The 6,599-nt window shown below is 37.9% G+C and overlaps 1 long non-coding RNA gene across 1 annotated transcript in view; it reads right to left on the bottom strand.

The window, feature by feature from the left end:
- Positions 1-572: 572 nt before the first annotated feature.
- The window catches only part of LOC124140786, a 30,355-nt gene continuing 24,328 nt past the window's right edge, over positions 573-6,599 (bottom strand). Inside the window, exons 3-4 of the long non-coding RNA XR_006861956.2 lie at positions 2,384-2,416; positions 573-1,498 (exon numbers count right to left, since the gene is read on the bottom strand). This is a non-coding gene — a long non-coding RNA (uncharacterized LOC124140786). The remainder of the gene's footprint in view (positions 1,499-2,383; positions 2,417-6,599) is intronic.

The following is a 6,599-nucleotide window of genomic DNA, read 5'->3' as shown; positions in this document are numbered from 1 at the left end:
AATTTATTTACTTACAACACTGAGCTGATCAATATGGGGAATGTTTATCTGCGAAATGGGAGGGGCAGATTTGGCTCGGATCTGTTTCAGTGTTGTGTAAGGGTCGGAACAGACGATCCTTGTTTTTCATTCAGAATTTGAAGGCTTACCTATAGTATATATGTAGTTGATTCTTTCATTTAGAAAAAAAAGTGATCAAAACAATAGTTAACATGATGAACAAGAGGGCATTGATAACATCCACGCTGGTGGAAAGTAAACAAATGTTTGATGTGATTGATATGAGTAAAAAGGGTTCAGATAGTTGAGTGAATTATTTATCCTCATATCGATGTGCAACCTGGTACATAACAATATTGGTAACATATATTAAATCCCATGTATTAATACAAAACAATACATCATTATTCATTTTGATATGTAAGGTGTAAGGACATTCAAAGTTTTTTTCATTGAACACATATATAGACACCGTATTGATAACTATATTCAGACCACACACACACACACACACACACACACACACACACACACACACACACACACACACACACACTTTTTTTAAAACCAAATGTAGTATGTTGTGTTGTAGGCAGTAAAATCATGAGACAGGATTTTGATATTTTGGACCCCTACCTTTTATAACATGTATAAATTGCTGGATCTGCCCTTGATATTGTCTCTGTTTGGAAATGCCCTGTTCGAAATTAAGTGTCCTTGAGATGTGCAATGGTATTTGAATCTTGGGACACCTAAATCTTTAACATTTATTATATATGGGTAATAACAAGGATGCCTTGAATTTCAAGCTTAATTTGGGTGTAATGAGATGAATCTTGTTATTTCCTATCCCTAGGATTTGAGTTTGACATATGTAAGGAAATAAATAGCTGATATCCCACGACCAGGATGTACAAAATTATATAGAACGTAATAGAACATGATAAGTAGGGAATTCAATTAAATGAATAGTCCTGAGCCTTACAATTTTGAAAGTTTCATTGTGGGATTTGTAATCATGGTGATTGTAGAAATTATTGTAAAAAATATTAGTTGGTATTGTTTGTTTGTTGTTTAACACCCCACTCAGTCGTATTCAATCTACATGAAGGTGATCTGAAAATAAGTAAGTGTGGACCAGATAATCCTGTGATTGACATCATGAGCATTGATCTTTGCGTTTGGGATACGATGACATGCATCAATCAAGTCAGCGAGCCTGACCACCTGATCCCCTTTGTCGTCTCTTATGACAAGCATGGGTTGCTGAAGACTGGTCGAGAGGACTAGTGGAAACTTATTTCAAAACTGGTTACTTTGTTTACATTTCCTGCCAGCTATTAAATTCCAATTTGTAGCAAAATTGAAGCATTGAGAACTGACTAGAATTATAGACCTCAAATGCTACTAGTCAATGGCAACTACCATCATTAGATTCTTACATGTCCTCGTCACAATTTCGTTACCACAGGCTCATGGATAGACTGACACCCAGGCTCTGAAATGTAATATTTTACAGAAAATAATAGTTGTTAATTTATCTAATTAAAATATAATATAATGGAGTCCAGAGAAACTTGCCTACTTACTACTAAACTGGACTGTTTGTTACTGGGTCTGCATGTCGACTAGCTTGCAGACTAGGGCTGCAATGAATACACTATGAGGCGAATACGATTCGTATCACGAATATAGGGTAAAGAATACGAATATTAATTCACGAATACAATAACAAGTCTGATGTAGCAGCTGAAATATTATTTGTATTATTTGTTATATTCAGTGAAACATTGACAACGTAAATTATTTGACATGGTTTGTTAATGATTAATATATTATGCATTTATATTCTGCACTTATCCAGGAACTAGTATCTGCTCAAATGCTACATTGACCAGTGACCACAATACTGTCAAACTAAATATTATAAGAGTGTTGTGTTTGAAGAAATCTATGCATATTATATGTTCTTATGATATTTTTTGGTACAGGGTATATAAATATGCAGATGCTTGCATATTCAAAAATATTCGATATTAGTGGCCACGAATAACAAATTCAATTCATGAATGGATACGGTTCGATTTACCGAATACGCGAGTGAATCGTAACAGCCCTATTGCAGACCCATGTGAATTTTGGAACATGACATCGATTGCATTCACTTGCTAATCATGTGTGATCATAAAACATGAAGCTGTTTGTAGAATTTAATTTAAGAATTAATATCCAAATTGTCCTTAAAAACATATCCAGTGTTGATGTTATTGTTCCTACTGATACAGACAGGAAGTGTGACTTTCTGCACTTAATGACCTTCAACAGCTGGCGGCCATGATGGTCCGGCCTTTAAGTTTAACCCTTCAACAAACAAAGCACTCACCTGTCACTGTTAACGGTGTTATCCTGCTTGGACCTTGGAGAAAGGACAACAGAAGGGTTAATGCAGGGTTTTACTGGACATAAATTTTGTGTCCATTATGCAAACAATTTGAGAATAGACAGAAAATATTTACAGTGGGAGCCTTTGGGGATGCAACAAAGTGTGACTGAATTATAAAAATTGTGGCTGACATTTCGTGGATCGACGTGGATCCGATCGTTGTTCACAATAAGAATCACAAGATTGTCTGACAGACCGCTGTCATATAGCTGGAATATTGCTGAGGGTAGTGTAATAAAAAAATACGCGTCGTTAGACAACAAACAAACCAACCAATGAATCATTAAAACTAATGAAATATGAAGGCTGCCTGTTATATAATGTATGTTCCTGTTGTGGTAGAATATACACTAAAGACTCAGAGTTTCAATGTCAAACGTTCTTCAATCTATCATTGAAGGCCCCCTCTCATGAGCTTGTCATACCTGTCAAATGATAGGACTGAAATTCATGATGATCAAGTGTTACTAGTCTAGACCTCCTGAGTTCATGCAGTATTCCCTTCACCAGTATTTACCAGGTTCTTACTGTTAAACTAAGGCTTGGACCGATAATTCATGTGACTGCCAGTCCCTGTGGATCGACAAATAAAGTACCTTATAAATCTTTGTTGTTAAACATGTTAAACAAAACATTGGCGATATTCATATATGTATGTTTTTCGAATGAAGTCAGCTGTCTGTTACCATCAGGGTTTCCGTTTGTCTATTTTAGTGCAAGGAAATAACGTTTTGCTTTGCTTCGGGGTTAATGTATATTTGTAGTGGCTTAGTCCATGTATTCTTGAAATATTAAAAAAAAGAAGAGAAAAAATTGTGACTGAACTTTGTGTGACTGTGAATGACATGTAGATCTAGCTAAGTTACCAGAGATGACGCCATTGCATTGGACGTGATGTTGAAAGAATTAAAGCCAGGTTATTTTCAAACTTTTTTTTATTTGTTGAAAGTTGAGACTGACAAAAATTAGGGGTATCTGCCAGTCCACAAGGCAACGGGGACACTGTAATGTCTTGGAGACCACCCAAACCCCACACCCATGACCCCCCATCCCCCACCAATGACCCCTATCACCCCCAACTCCCAACCCCCAACCCCCCAAAGACTGTTAACAAGAATGAAAAGTGCATGTTGAAGGTGATGGTTTGTTTGTTTGTTGTTTAACGCCACACTCAGCAATATTCCAGCTATATGACGGCGCTCTGTAAATAATCGAGTCTGGACCAGACAATCCAGTGATTGACATCATGAGCATCGATCCACGCAATTGGGATCGATGACATGCATCAACCAAGTCATCGAGTCTGACCACCCGATCCCGTTAGTCACCTTTTATGACAAGCATAGTCACCTTTTACAGCAAGAATGGGTTGCTGAAGACCTATTCTACCCGGGATCTTCAAGGGTTTGAAGGTGATGGGAAAAGCTACCAAAAACAATGCATGACAAGTAACAGTCAATGTGGGTATAAAATGGTTCACTCCAGATGCAACTGAACTGCACTCATGGAAGCTGAAAATGAGACATATTTTGAATACTTATATCTGTTAACATGCCTGTCTGTGTGACTCCTCAATGAGGATGCTGAGTACGTTATGTAAGAGGAAGACAAAGAGATGCTGATTTTGTATTGATTATCTTCCATAGCATGTACTCTATAGCAGTATCTGATTAACCCCACACCGCAGTCAGCTGCCAGCTTGTATTGCGGAGGTGGGGTCAAGGTCGCTATTTTAAATCGTCCTCAGCACAAATCTGTAGGGGCAGTAGCCTAGTGGTTGAAGCATTTGCTCGTCACACCAAAAACCTGGGTTTGATTCGCCACATGGGTACAATGGGTGAAGCCCATTTCTGGTGTCTCTGTCATGCTATTGTAGGAATACTGTTACAAGTGGCGTTAAACAAAACACACTCACAATCTTGCAGGTTTGGGCAAACAGACTAACGTGAATTTTAAATGCTGCTGACTAGTCTGAGACTAAGTAACAGCAAATGTCTTCCCAATGTCACTACTGTTCATGAATAAAAAAACAATACAAAATCATTCAGTGTCTGAAATTAGGCATTGGTCAACATGGTCAAGATGTCCTTTTCATGACCCTAATGCAGCATATTACAAGTACTTCCTATGTGACCTGATTTGCATATTTATCGGATCGTGATATCAAGTTTATTGGATCAGTTTATAGCATCAGTAACACTATCAATTACATGATAACCTATGGTGAAAAGGCTTCAGCCATGTTAACCTTGCTGTTCGGTAACTACCCAGTTATCTTGTATCTAATACTGCATGATGGGATTTTGTAGCCAAAGATTCGTCTGTATCTTGCTCAATAAATAGTGTTGAAAACCTTTGTAGGGTTCACTCTCGGAATTTTCTGACATGGGCCCTTTATGTGAAAGATTCTTATATTCCGTATGGGTACGCCCATACAGCACTATGTTAGAATGCCCCAATGTATGTGAAAATGTGGTCCTTTTTTCAAATTTAGGGGCTAAAAGCACAAGGCCCCACTCTAGAATTATCCCTGCCTTTGTGGGACTTTTGCCAGTGTATTTGGATGTAAATGAAGCCATGCTCACGATTCTGACAATGAAATGGAGGTATGATGTCAGATTGATCTGTATATAAGCACATATGGGTCTTAATTTTAACCTTGAGAAGTATGATCATTGCAAGGTTTCAAATGGCATTTAGCATGTTTAGAAGTGAAACACATAACAAAGAGAATTTTTGGATGTTGATTTATTTATTTATTTATATGATCATGATGATGATTATGAAGAAGGTGACGTCCATTAATTCTCTTCCTTATGACCATTGCCTTAAATTGAAAAGTTGAGTGGATCAAAATTTGTAATTTCAACATTTTCAGAGCACATTTGTCATTAGGCCTTACTTAAAGCCTTTGGGTGTTCATTTCCTTGAAAATGCCTTAAATTCTATGGCTCAAGCAAATGCTGGTGGTGTTATGCAGTGTGTATACTGCAGGAAATGTCAGCTGAAGACTTGAATAGCTGAACCCAGATTAAAGAAGAGATGAGCTCTGAATGGGTAATTACTACAGTAGACGTGTTCGTTGTGCTAGAGCAAGGATCAGATCATGGTTAAAGCATGTAAAGTCTGAGTCAAGATTATCATCATTCAGATAAGGAATTGTTGACTTGTGGTCACATTGCTGTGTGTTCATTGGATTTGTTTTATTGGCTTAGTGTTATATTTCGTAATCACACTTATGTTTCGAGTAATCTGAATGATGAAAGAGCAGGGTTTTATCATGCCTTACAAAACTCTGTGTCAATCCAACCCACAATGTCATTAAAATCAGATCTAAGTTCTCGCTGACCCATGAAGATCCGGGATAGAATAAGTCTTCAGGGACCCATGCTTGCTGTAAAAGGCGACTATGCTTGTCGTAAAAGGCGACTAACAGGATCGGGTGGTCAGGCTTGGTTGATGCATGTGATCGATCCCAATTGCGTGGATTGATGTTCATGATGTAAATCACTGGATTTTCTGGTCCAGACTCGATTAATTACAGACCGCCATCATATAGCTGGAATATTGTTGAGTGTGGCGTAAAACAACAAATCAAAAAAATGTTCTCGCTGTCGCTAAGCAAAGATCTGAGGACATCCTATTATGTGTCATGTCAGAATGACCTTTTACCATTGTTCACGAACTTTGCCCGACCACTGAAATAACTAACAAGAAATCGACATCAGCCAATAAGAAGGCAGCTTTCTCAACTTGTTTCAACCTGGCGACTTCCATTTCAGACTACAATGGAAAAATATGTTGACACAGTTCTCGATTAAAATTTTGGAAACTGAACAAACAAACATTCGGGAATGTCTAATATATGGTACTGTGCAACGCCTCCTCCGTTCAAATGTTTATCCAACGGAAGCAAGAGACATGCGATAATTTTGACGGAATCGGTGGTAGGGGCCGTAATTGTTATTCAGAATGCTCTGTGTTAACTTTTAGAGGTTGCATGATTAGAAAATACACTCCGACTGTCACTTTCATGATCTGGTAAGCGACACTTTGATTAGTCGGATGAAAGGTCGTTCTGACGTGACCCGCAATGGGATGTCTTCATATCTTTGTTTAGCAATAGCGAGAGCTAAGATCTGATTTTAATCAGATT

This window comes from Haliotis rufescens, unplaced genomic scaffold (genome assembly GCF_023055435.1).
Source record: "Haliotis rufescens isolate VD_foot unplaced genomic scaffold, xgHalRufe1.0.p SCAF_60, whole genome shotgun sequence".
NCBI classification, from domain to species: domain Eukaryota; kingdom Metazoa; phylum Mollusca; class Gastropoda; order Lepetellida; family Haliotidae; genus Haliotis; species Haliotis rufescens.
This window is presented reverse-complemented; position numbering and strand designations above follow the sequence as displayed.